Here is a 12,627-nt window from a genome sequence, read left to right as displayed (position 1 = left end):
AAAATTTGTGGGTTGAGATAAAAGATAGTTTAATAGGACAGAAAAGGAAGGGAAAATAATCATGATCGTAATGATAAAAGAATGTACAAAATAAGTGATGCACAATGCAATTGCTTACCACCTGCCGGCCGCTGCCCGAGCAGCGGCCCTCCCGGCCAGCTTTCCCCCAGTTTATGTACTGTGCATGGTGTCATATGGTATGGAATATGCCTTTGGCCAGTTTGGGTCAGCTGTCCTGGCTGTGCCCCTTCCCAGCTTCTCGCTGGCAGGGCATGGGAAGCTGAGATGTCCTTGACTAGCATAAGCACTACTTTGCAACAACTAAAACATCGGTGTGTTATTATCATTATTCTCATTCTAAATCCAAAACACAGCACTGTAGCAGCTACTAAGAAGAAAATTAACTCTATCCCAGCCAAAACAAGGACAACATCTAAAGTCAGAAGGGAGGAGCTGGGCACCAGCAGAGGAGTACACAGCTCTGCACCCCACCTCACATCTTTCCAAAGTCCAGCGCTACAGCTCTCCACTTCTCCAGTTTCCCCTGCCCAAAGGGTCACAGAAAAGCATGTTTTAGCAACAGGAGCCCATGTCTAGCATCTGTGTGAGCCAAATAACCCACCCACACCCCCCAGGTGTATTTGATAATCCATGATAATATAGCACACAATTTCCTGAGGCTGGGGAGAAACTTTCTGAAGGGAAATGAGAGAAATGGGTTCACTCCAGTCCCTGAAAGCAAGGTAGGCAAAGATCTGGAAGGTACAAAATCACTCCCTGTGGTAGAAAAAAGGGACCTTAATTAAATCACACAGAATCACAGAATGATTCCTGTCATCTATGATTAATGTCATCTACCCTAATTTCCAAGAAATTAAGTGGAAGGAGAATATAAGAACACTCTGTGCCTAAATTACATGCCAAAACACCAGGGATGCTGAAACAGTAAGCCATCCATCTGATCTCACACAACTGTAAATCCTGAGCTATTCAACTGGAGTTACCAGGCTGGATAAACAAGATCAAAACCAAGTTCACAGAGGTGACCCAAATCTTTTGATGCAATTGTGAAGCAGACATTTCAGCCGAGTGATTGAAACCATGTAGTTCAGCTCTCATAGTCTGGACGTTGTCACTGACTGTGTTTTACAGACACACAGGCTTTGAGCAGAGGAGCAGGTGAGCTTCCCTCGGGGGGGCTCTGCCTGCTCACACCACCCATGCCCTTCTCCTTCCCTTGGGCTGCTGAATGGCAAACCTCAAGTTTTCCCTTCTTTCTGGGGTGCTTGGCTGCTACTGCCCAGACATTAAAGCTCTTCACGCATTTTAAGTGAGGCCACCACTCTAATTGTTAACGGCTTTCCTTTATTATTGAGGTGATTGTGCTGTGACATTCCCTCATCAGAGACTGCACCACTCTGGTGTGGAGAAATGACATGAATCATAGCTCATCTTCTTCTGGGACACTCTGGGATGTGTTCCTACTTATCCCCTAGTAAAACAAGTCTAAACCACACTTAATCAGCTGTCAGGCAATTTTTGGACAGGGAATCATTTTGGACTGAATTAGGGATTATGGCCCAGGGAAAGGAGTCATAACACAGGTTCCCTGAAAACTCATCTTTCCCCAACTGCTTTAATGAGCTTGAGAGGTGAAGACGACCTGGGATCGGCATCAAGAATGGGTCTTTGTTCTGGGCCAGAAGGAAGGCATAAGGGGGACACAACTCTCTTCTCTTGTAGTAATTCCTGCCTGGGTCCTGCTGCAAAGTCAATACCCCTTTATCTTACATTACCACCTAAAGTATTTATAAACATTAATCTCAGAAATGTGAACAGCAATTGAAGTGATGTATCATGATGAAAATAGACAGCATCTTGTTTGCCAATAGTGCAGTAACATTATGTCCAGCGTCAGGTAAGGTTCGTTCCTGCTTCTGAAAATCATGCAACTTTATTTCGGACTTGTACATGTGAATCCATTTCAGAAAGCTGGGCTTCCTTTTATCTTTTGGAATCACACATGAAGCACCAAACCCGCTCCCGCACACCCTATGACCAGACCATCCCGATAAGCATAAACTCTCTCTCTCTGGATGCCTTTAAGTAACTGATTTTCAATGACCGGTAGAATATTTAACTGTGTCCTTTTTTTTTTTCCCTTTGGAGAATATCATACCATTTTCTTGTTGACCTTAAAGCTTTAAACGCCAGAGAACACTAAGAAATGCATTAGACTATCATGCAAAACCAAGAAAAACATTTCCCCAGAGGCCTCACAGCAACAAAAAACTATTGGGAATAGGCAGAGACATTAATTTCAGAACAAATAATTTCAATACTCTAACTCATATAATAATAGCATTCAATCATTTTTGATACTACAATGAACATAGCTATCTATACTCAGGGTGGTAGGTACATCTGGGGCAAAATATGCATTTAAAATAGACCATGTTGCTACAGTTTATGTAGATAATTTTTAGCACTAATATTCTTAAGGCAAACTACCAGAAGTAGGATGGTGAATATCACACTCTCTTGGACTTTGGGAAACCCCCTCTGGGGCAATGCAGAGAGCTGGCCAGAGTCTGGCGGATTATAAATAACCAGATTTGGCCTGGCTCTCTCGCGGATTATGCATGTTCAGTGTGGAAGAGGAAAGTGGATTAAGGGCCTCATGTTGCCTATTTCTGAGCCGGCAGTTTGCTCTTACAATAGAGGTAGGAGGCAAAGGGGCAGGACAGGAATGGCTGCTGTTCCTCTGGGAGTGGGCAGAAAAGCGAATGGCACTAGACACCTCCCAATTCCCTATGCACTGCAGGCAATTCCTGTGCTATGGAACAGATCCTTTTTGATAATTTGGGACCTTAGAGGGCACAAACTAGCATGCTGTACCCTCAGTATGCCAGTGTGTCAAAGCAACTCAAGGCCACAACAGGGGCCTTTTATTTGCACCTGAGAGAGGGGGTGACGTGTGAAGTGGCTCTGAGGTAGCAATCAGCTTCTTACTGACAATAGTTTGGGGGCCTGTATTTGTGGTTAATTGGGACTGCACTATTCACTTTTGATCTGGCAGGCCTCAACTTGTACTACCCCAAAGTACACCATTTCCACACCAAGCCTCTGCCACAAACTGATTTTCTGATTTCATTCATATTTCCAGAATGATATGTGGATGCTACTGAAAAGAAAGCAAACAAAAAGGAAGGAGTCAGTGAAACTACTGTATCAAATGCACTCAAAACTCCCTTATCCTCTACTAGTTGCTAAAAATATTTTTCTTTTTTTTTCTTTTTCTTTTTTTTTTGTATGAAACAGAATTACATGTGTCACTATCTTGGCATTTGCAGGAGTATGCACCTCACGTTGGCAATCTGAAGAGTCATGTATGTCCAGTGCCATGTTGTTTTCTTGATTTATTGCTCTATTTCCCAGCACTCATAAGAAGTAGAGAGAAAACCTAATAGTGAATGAGCTACACGTCCCAGCTTGATATATGACCCACACAGTGCTCTCTGAGCATTCACAAAAATTATTGACTCTAATAAAAGGAAGCAGTTGTAAAACCAGAGTTAAAATCCCTGAGGGAGAAAGTTAATGGCCACACCAGGAAAGCCTATTCCCCAGCACCAGCACACGTGTGACACTTGCTGCAGCAGAGTCAGGAGGACGCACGGTGGCTGCTGCTGCACCGAGCCCAGGGACAGCAGGAGGCACGTCTAGTAACAGTTACAGATGTTGTAAGAGGTGGGTATGCTGAAGTCCTTCAAAGTCATAGTTCCTGACATACGAGCAGAAAAAGTTGCTTTTGAAAATGCAGCTTTAACTTTTCTGTGTTTCCTTTTTACAGATGTAAGCAGAGACAATACTGATTATTAGGTTTTGTAATGTGAGAGGCTGCAGAGTTTTCTGGGGACAAGTTGAAAGTGTGCATTAAAAATAGCCCAAAGACCAGAGTGTGGCACTAAAAAAATGTGGGAAACTGGTCAAGTTTACTGATTTCTTATGCAAACTAAGGCAAGCCACTCTGTGTCAGATCTAAAAGAAAAAAATAACAGAAAAGAAGAATAAAAAAGCAATCACCCACAGGTACTGTGTTGGAACATACTTTTTGGCCCTCCAGACCCCCACCTCACCCTGCCTCCCCCCACTTCATGGCCCATTTTTGCTACAACCCCGCTAGAAAACATTACCTTCATCATCCTTCACAGCAGTGCTGCAGGGACATCTTAGTGACTGTGAAACACTAAACACATGGCAATCTGATTCATGCAAGTATGAAAGACGCATGCAGGAGTTGCTGTTATTCCTTTCTACACACTTATTACTGCAGTGATTCAAAAGGCTGATTACTGATACTTCTGATCTCTACAATTATGAAATATCTGCTATAGCTAACAGTACTTGCCTCAGCCCACAAGTTTTCCCCGAATTATATTCCTTTATTCCAGTGGTAACATTTTCTAGGACCCTCATTAGTTCTTCCTCCTCCTTGTATGTTCAGCCCTGACTTATTTATGAGGAACATCTATATGTTTGTTGTATCCATTTTGATTTTTGGTGCTTTTTGAGTCTACTCTTAATGTACCCTATTCCCTGACCTCCTAAAGAGTTTAAGTTACTCACAGCTTTCCAAAACATCATTGCAAAAAATCCTATCGTATTTTTTAGTAACAATAGTCACTACTGGTAGTCAAAACTCAGAGTAATTAACACTGACTAATGTAACCAAGTCTTTCTATGCCTTTGTTATTCTCCCTGGGTGAGTTGCTTACTAAGAGCATAACAGTCTATTCTTATTGCTGGCCCTGAGGTATGGGATTTGGCTGTTACTTTATCCTAAGTCTAGTAATCTATTCCTTAAAATCAATTGTATAGGCTGATCTTCCTCTAGAGGCAGCAATGCCTTGCGACAGAAGTTTCCAAATTGTGCTCTACACTGCAGGGTATTGAGCAGAGGCCCCGTACCTTAACCTGTGCAAGCTAAGAAAATTTTGCCTCAGCCAATTAAATTAACCAATCATCAAAAGTTTTAAGAAAAATACTGGAAGTTTGAAAGTTTGAAAACTAAAGGATCCACTGATATTATACAAACCATTTTTTAACAGTCAGCAAGGATTTATCGAGAAAAAAATTGCATCCAACCAATCTCATTTCCTCTACAACGAGGTAAAAGGCTTGTGAATAAACAATAGAAGCCATAAATTTTGCCTTTCATTATGTTTTTTACATTGGCTGATGTGATCTTTTTATAAGTAAACTAGGCAAAACAGGTAGGATGAAATACCGTTGGATGGGAGCAAAATTGGAGAACCATACCAGAAAAGAGCTCAGCAGTTTACTACAAAAACACAGGCATAGATTAAGTCCTGTCTTGGGCTTTGTGCAAATCAACATTTTCAGCAACTAGGTTATTGAACTAGGAAGTAACCCTGTTGAATTTTAGGCACTGAGCTAGAGGTACAGGTGGTGGCACTGGTGAACACCATGAACACTTACAATTATCTTGACAAATTGACCTTTTTTCTTTTTAAGCAGGTGTTGTTCAATAAGAAGAAGATAATACATGCAGACAATGTCACCCCATGCTTAGACAGATACCCAAACTTTTGGGTAGTACTTCTGTAGAAAAGGATCTGGGGGTCATAGTGGATCTGAAGCTAGCAGGAGTTAATTAACAAGTTAAAATCTTGTTTCCTGGTCCATGAGAGATAGGGCAGGAAACAAAGAGCCTAAATCCTGGTGGGAGCTCTACGTTTAATGTTAGGAGCTGTTTTCTAACAGCTTGGCCATTGCTGCAAGGACACCTTGGAAAATCTCAGATACACTCAAGAAAAATTGCACAAATTTCTCTCATCAGTATCGCAGCCGTACAAGCAGTTCAACCTGCTGCAGAAGGCTGAAACTCTTGGGAGACCTTTCCAGACTAGTAGTTACCAACAACCACATTCATTTCATGTATAGTAAAAAAAAGAAAAGGGAACAACAGATTAAAGAGAGGTGCAAAAATTGACTCCACTGGTAAATAAGTAAAGGGAGGGATGAGGTTGCTCAGGCCTCCATTCCACTTTGCACTAATTTAAAAAATACTTGGTGAGAAACATAGAATGGATGAAGAATTAATGATCTGCAGCTTTTGATTTTAATATACGTTGGTTCCAGCTGCTCTGTCTCCTGGGATCTTCATGTCTACCCCAACACCACTGCACCTTCCTGGTCCCAGTGGCCAGGAAAGGAGGACTTTGGTCAGCTCAGTTAAGACCAGGACATCATCCAGAAAGGGGAGCATGGGCTGCATACCTTTTTTCCACATGCATTTCTGCATCCTTTGCTTGGGCAGCCCAGCCCTGATGGGGTCAAGCTATTAGGAACCAGCTAGCTCCAGTCAGCAAGCCACATCTTCTGTGCTCGCTCTGAGCAGAAGAAATATCACAGCTCAGGCTCAGCAGGACAGCAGCAAAATGCCTGCCCTGGTGCAGCAGCTCCATGTCTGATGCAAGCTGGCAAATGCCTGCCCAAGCTGCTTGACAGGGAGGCCACATGCTGGCCACAACATGAGTATGGCCAATGGGGACATCTGCAAGGCTGCTCTGGAGTTGGTGGTGATGCTTGTCTGGACCCTGGCAGCAGCATCCTGCCCTCCACAAAGGTGGCCCCACTAAGCCCTGTTCCCCCTTGCCTCTCACTCTTTTTCAGCTAAAAACAGGTCTTTTGCAGACTGGCTGGTGACCACAGCAGAAGCTACAAGCAGTGTCATGGTCCATGCACAGAGCCTGGTGGGAATTAATGGGACTAGTGAGATCACGTGCTGAATTGGGTTTCTCTAGCATCAACCTCACTAGTGTGTTGGTAATGGGGAGAGAAGCTGTGGGTCTTGTCCACTCTTATGTATGTGTATTTACTGTTGCTGACCAGGCATAAACACAGGATCTCTAAGAATAGCTGCCCGAGACATCTTAAATGGGTTTTCACTTCAGATGGGAAATTTTAGCTATTTTTAATAGTATCTGAAAGAACAAGATTTCATAGGGGTTTTTTTCCCTTATAGCAATCTCTCTCTACCTAAATGGAAAGGAAATAACGGGAATGCTGTACCATGTTAATGAACCAAAGGTTTCATTGCTTTATACTTCAAATATTTTTATCCTTTTCTTTCTCTTTCTGTACCCTATTTAAAACATTTTACATTCTTTTAAGTGCACTGATTTCCATGAGTATAAGCAGACTAGTAAGTAAAGCTCTGAACCATGACTGTTGGCTTGTCACTCTGTGCTGGGGCTGTGCTAAAACTAGTAGTTTCATGGCTGCATGTAACCTAATTACAGCATCAAGAAGTAGTCACAGTCTGAAGGCTTTGGCCCGCTGACCCTACTACGGTTTAACTGAAGGTAAGATGCACTAACTAGCAAATGTGCAGAGGAAGACAAATAGTGAAACACAACTGACATGATCAAACTTGCTACATCCAGTTTCTATTATTTCCACAACCTACAGTATTTATGTTGTTTCAACGATGATTTTAATTTTTCATTTTAGCTCACTGCCTTAAGAAAACAATTAATTAAAAATAAGGAGTTTCATTTAAGACACCTACTCAGATAATAAGCCAGTTTTCCCCCTTAAAGCATCCGACTGATGCACTGCCAAGAAGTTCCCCACGTTCGCCCTTCAGCCAGGACCAGCTGCTGCTTCCTGCACGTGCAAGAGAGACAAGCATGGACCAAACTGCAGCTCACGGGGCCGGGCTGAGCATGGCCCCAGCTGCCCCGAAGGATTACCTGCTCCAGGTCCCCTCTGCTCCACCCTGCCAGCCACTGCTGCCTCCAGGGGCTTACAGAGGTGCCCAGCTAAAGCCCCATTTTGGCTTGGCATGCTTCAATTGGAGCTGGAGCTCTTACCTACTTGACTATTACAAATAACCTTCACCTTTCCAAATTCCACCAGGTAGTACAGGCTACTGTATGGACATAAACCACTTGACACGCTGGCTATGGCTGCATTCCCTTTGAAGAACAGACGTGGGAGCAGGTCTGTATCTGCATGCCTGCTCCTAGCTCACACAACGTGACACTTACCAAGCTAAGGACAGTTTCTCTGGGCTCAGCTGGTAGCATTCAAGCTGCCTCATGCTTTGTCAAGGCACACGTAACCACCAGGATTGTCTGTCCAAACCTCTGCATTCTACCCATTGACTCTGGCACATCAGCTACTTAATACCATTTTATCATCGGGAGGATTATATTAAATCACATACATTTAAAAGACAATAATTCATTATGCATTTCACTGAATATAGATATGTAAATCTGTTTCTGGGAATCATTCTTACTTAATCCTGAAGATTGTTCTCCTAGTATGTTTAAAGGGTCAGTCAGTACTAAATGATGGATAGATGTGAAATTGTACATTCAGTCCTGAAATGAAATAAAAAATGTTCTTTATTCTAATGAAGCAAAAAAAAACAGAAAAAAAAAGTGGGGTTTTTTTTCATACTTTCCACAAGGAAAATTTAATATGAAGAATTATTTGTTTTCTATATTATATGAAAGCAGTTTATGCCAATTACTTAGCTTTTCCTTGTTTTGTGAATTTTAAAGCACTTAGAGTACTTTGTGTGGTTTTCCTCATTTTAGAGACAACCCAGCTATTACTAAACTTCATTAAAGAAAGCTTTGTAAACATTCTTCTTCAGAGATGAAGCCAAGAATTTAGGAAGGTTTACAGAGCTGACTTTCATGCAGATAAGAGGACCACCATCAAACAGTGTCTCTTTAAATTTTAACTTCAATTTATGAGTTCAGTTACTTTTGCTATTGGAGATAAAATGGAAGACCTAATGTGGCAAAAAAATTTTCTTCCTACCTGCCTGCTTTTTGCACAGTTATCAAATGCATCTGCATCTAGTCACTCTAAGAGACGGTGCACTCAACTAATTAGGTCTCAGATCTGATTTAGTACAACAGTTCCTATGCATTAACATCAAAGTAAACTTACCAGCTTCTACTGCTATGTGAATGAATTGTTAAAAGCAATTTATATTATGAAGGCAATTCTCCAGATTCTCATACAGTTAATCTTTATGAATGCTCCAATAGCTTTAAGGTATTTTATCAGAACAGTCTGGAATACAAAATAAGGTTATAACAGAAACTTCCCATCCAGTATTTCCTTTGCAATATATAGTAATCACTATATTGGTTTTTGGTACAGTTCTTTGAGTTAAATCTGAACTGACAAGACCTGAATGAATGTCTGACTGGTTTCCTTCACCTGCAGCTTTGGTCACTTTATACAATGATATAGCCAACAGCAAATGCTACCAGCTGTTTAGAACCCCTGAACTCCACGTTTTCCCAGCAATCATACCCAAATTACAGCAAAGGACAAAATAAGTTTTATTTCCACTTCTACAGTCAAGAGATTATGTGCCCCCCCTTTGTTTAATGCTGGTCTTGTTACAGACAATACTCTAAAGATTAAAAGAGTCTGCAACAGAGAAATTCGAGGGAGAAAACGAGCAAGGTATGGAGGAAGCAGACCTGTCTTGAATTTCTAACAGGCTTTTCTTTACCTTTGGCATGCTGCTTTTCATAGGAATATAATTAGCCCGGTGTTTCTAGGTATTTCAGATTAAATATGCAGTTGTGTATCTAGATGTCAAAGGCGAAGTTCAACTATAACGAATGTTATTTGCTGCAGATTGGTTCTTGCTCCCTAGTTACATTTGTGGGAGTAGAAGTAATTGTTTCTCTGGAAATCCTTTACGAAGTCATACTGGTTTCAGGGCTACATTGGTGGCAGCTGGTAAGTAAAAACGAGATGAAAGAGAACTTCTACTCTGGGATATTACATGAAATTATTCCTTAAAGATATCGTTCATACGGAGTACTTACACTGCTAAAAGTAACAAATAAATACGAGCATCACGGAGTCAGCACTGTGAAAGTGGGGACTAAGGGGATAATACTGCTAATCTAGACTCACAGGAGCACTGTTGTGTTTTATGTTTATCTCATGCAAAGAAAATCCCAGATCGTAAAAGTCACCATTACACAGGGACCATGCGCGCCCCCTCAGGTTTTGACAGAGCATATTTTCAATACTAGTTTGGCATAAAGATACTGAGATCAAAACTGGGACATTTTGAATGAAATAAAAATCTTAAAACTGGTGAATTCAGCTCACTCAGAGGGCTTTTCCTCTTCAGTGTTCAGCCAGGAAACCATTTGTGTTTCACTCAAAGAGTATCCTCTCTCCATTTTTAGCCAGTTGACCCTTTTTAGAACCTTTGCAGTTAACATTTGTGAATTTATAAGCGAATGCGTTATTTCTAACTAAAATGTTAATGTTGTTTAAAAACACAAAGTGAAGCCTCTGGTAAAGAAACTATTAATTCTGAGATATATGTAAGTGAAACCCCCCAACATTTATGTTTCCCAGCAATTTTTTTTGTTGGGTTTGTTTTTGTTTTGTTTTTAATCTAAAGCCACTGCCAAATTTCATCTCCTTCTGCAAATCATTTTAAGTCTGCTGAGAACTGAGGAGGAATAGGAAAGAGGGAAATTTGTCCGGTCCTGCAATGATCTGTTTCTCAAAACTTGCCTCTGGGGAGCTTCTGAACCAAGGCCATAACATATGGCATGTGTGACAATTTATCAGATTTTGTCGTTCACAGGGCTGGGCTTGCATACTTCGCAAAACAGTCATTTTCCCAGAAGTTGGTCTGCACCAAAGTGATTTTTTTGTTTTTAACTGACTATCTGTGCTACACATTGCCTTCATATTTGTGCTCATTCACATCTTCTCTGCATTACTGTTAGCAATGACAATTCATTTTAAGAGGACAGGGGAGACCACCTCCAGCTGAGTGGTGTCTACACGGTGATACGTTCCTAATAGATAGGAGATACAGGTTTATAGCCTGCTAATGACATAATTTGGAGTTAATGTAGCAACCTGGGCTTTTGTCCACGAACTTTAGGCAGTTTTATTGACTGCCTCTCCAGATTGCGTTCACAGAAAGGTAAAGGCTACTTTGGACTTCTACCATGGGTAAATGTAATGTGAAATTATTGGGAAAACCTCAGAACTGCAGCACTGTAATCTGTTGCACTGTGATGATGTAGGAGAGCAGTTAGTGTGCAAGCACACAGTACCTTTTAAAAGCCAGAAAATGAACCATATCAAAAAGTTAATTTTTGCCAGAATACTCAAAAGTACAAGTCAGTACTTCTGTAATGATTATCTTTCAGTTTCCAATCTAAATCACAGCACTTCTTAAGCTAAAATTTCAGTTATTTTTGAGACATTTTGCCAAAACCCAAGAATACTACAGTATCCAGACATCATTGTATGGACTGTTTCTCCTCCACCCACAAATCTTCTAATTCTATGCTGAACAAAAATAGACCATTAGACAAACCCTAACCTTAAAAGAGAAAATAAAACAGAAATACCCTCGTACTTCCTTATTTTAATTGGTTCTTTTTCTCTATAGCAGGAGCATTACTCTCTGAATCAGATACTTCTCTAGCAATTCAATTAATTATAATTTACTGGACTGAAACTGCACTCTTCTGTGCAATGTACAAATACATGGGGCAGGAAGCAGCAAGCAAGGAACAAATCCAAAAGTCAGATAAGGCAAGAATAAAAGTGCAGAGAAAGGGAGATATTTGTCTTCCATCAAATGTGCTAGTGGGAGAGCTGTTCCCTTTACTTTGCTGGGACTATTCATGTGCATAAATGCATACATGCATTCATGTTTTGATGGGCTGAGATTTTTAAGAGTAGACCAAAGAAACTGGGGGAGGGAGTGGAGGTTTGAAATTGTCATATTCATTCAAGTGAGTTGTTGCATCCGAGTTTATTCTGACTAAGTGCTGCGGTATCAATCACTTCGTTGTGTGGGCAGGTTAGAGTGGAAAATGAACATGCGTGTGCGCACACATGCGCACACACACACATTTACACTGCTCTGTAGAGTCCAAATTTACTTTACCCAGTGACATAGTAAAGACACTTTACACATGCAAAATATGCTGAACAGTAAGCCAAAAAGCAGCCCTCCTTATCTACCAAAGTTGAGGGGAACCTGCTGTGACTAAGTGGCAGTGGTGGCAATTCTCTTCCTTTTCTTCCTTTGCTCCCATTCTTCTAGGGGTTGTGACCATCTTTGACACCTCCCTGTTATCTCCTGCGGATTTTCCTCCCCGTTATCTCCTGCGTTTTTACTGCATATGGGATTGTTACAGGTGGGATACATATTCCTTGTTCTTTGTCACGCCCTACAACCAGTTGCCCCAGCTCTCCAGGCTGCATTCCTTTAGTGACCGGTAACTGACCATTGGTGATTCGTGCTTCCACTCCTGGCCTCCTGTTACCCCCTTGTGCCTGTATCCTCAGGGCCTCTACTATTATCTTCTATCGCCTTTTGGTTGTACTCTGGAGGACTCCTGCTACTGAGTAGGATGATCTCAAAGCTACATTATCAGACCTCATCTTGAGCCCTTGCAAAATTCCTGCAATTTGGATATACTGGAAGGATCTTAAAGACCATTCTAAAGTACATATTTCCCAAATGTAAATATGGAGGTGTAGCAGGTACAGGGACCTATATGCAGT

The sequence above is a fragment of the Pygoscelis adeliae genome, unplaced genomic scaffold, assembly GCF_000699105.1.
Source record: "Pygoscelis adeliae isolate BGI_AS28 unplaced genomic scaffold, ASM69910v1 Scaffold83, whole genome shotgun sequence".
NCBI classification, from domain to species: Eukaryota; Metazoa; Chordata; class Aves; order Sphenisciformes; family Spheniscidae; genus Pygoscelis; species Pygoscelis adeliae.
Note: the sequence above shows the minus strand (reverse complement) of the source record.